Source organism: Galeopterus variegatus, unplaced genomic scaffold, assembly GCF_000696425.1.
Source record: "Galeopterus variegatus unplaced genomic scaffold, G_variegatus-3.0.2 Scaffold7971, whole genome shotgun sequence".
Classification (NCBI taxonomy): Eukaryota; Metazoa; Chordata; class Mammalia; order Dermoptera; family Cynocephalidae; genus Galeopterus; species Galeopterus variegatus.
In genome coordinates, this window is record NW_007734082.1 from 98,408 (window position 1) to 99,489 (window position 1,082).

A 1,082-nucleotide genomic window follows, 5' to 3' on the forward strand; every position below is an offset into this window, starting at 1 on the left:
CATCTGCAGTTTCACAGAAGTCACCACCCTGCCAGGGTGATGGTCAGGGTACCCCTTGCTGTGTCTAAGGGCAAGATGTCCTAATCCCGACTTGCTGCCACAAGGCCCGCGGGACACCAGTCTCCCCGCAAGCTCGCTGTCTCACTCAGCAGTGTCACGTGGAGAAGGCTACGGACGTGTCCACTCAGCCTTCCCTCGAGAGACAGAGCGTCACCCCTCCCTCCTGCCTTTCACTTCCCATGTCCCATTCTCCAGCCTCCTCTTTAAGAGCCCGCCAGTAAATGAGTCTTTGAGGTGGCTTTGGTCTGGCCATTGTCCTGCAGGAAGTCTGGAGAGATGCATTAGCCTGACATCTCTCCTCAGGTCACCGGGATTCCTGAATAAGAGCTGACTTCCATTTTCACCAACATTTGACTTGAGTGGTTTGCTTTTGAAAGGGGGACCTGTGCCTGGTCACAAGAGCGCATGATGGGAGCAGCCTCGGCAGCCTCAGCGGCTCTGAATGTGGAAGTGGCCACAGCCACGGAAACGTGGGAGGCCTCGGAGAATGGGCCTGCTGACACCTTGGCTTGGGCCTAGTCAGACCCATTTTGGAATTCTGACCTCCAGAACTGTACGAGAATAGAGTTGTGTTGTTTTAAGCCACTAAGTGTGCGGCAATTTGTTAGAGCGGCTGATACACGGACACGCGCAGTAACGTGGGTAAGTCTCAAAATATTCATGCTGAGTGAAAGAAACCAGGTAAAATCAAGCACGTGCTGTCTGACTCCACCATGTAAAATTCTAGAAACGGCCATCTGTCTACAGTGACGGAAAGCAGATTGTGGTGCTCAGGACCCAGCGTGGCAGGGGCGGGGCAGAGGGGTGAGATGCTTTATGTGACTTTAGAGACTCAGTCTCACTGCACACGTATCTCAAAACTCGCCAAATGGCACACTTTAAACACGTGCGATGTATTGTTTATCAACTGCACATACTTCACATAATAGAAAGTGGCTAAAAAAAAGTTAAAACCACTTGAACGTTCATAAGCAGACTACATGAAAATAGAGGCAGATGGCTCAGAAGGAGTGTGCCAGGTG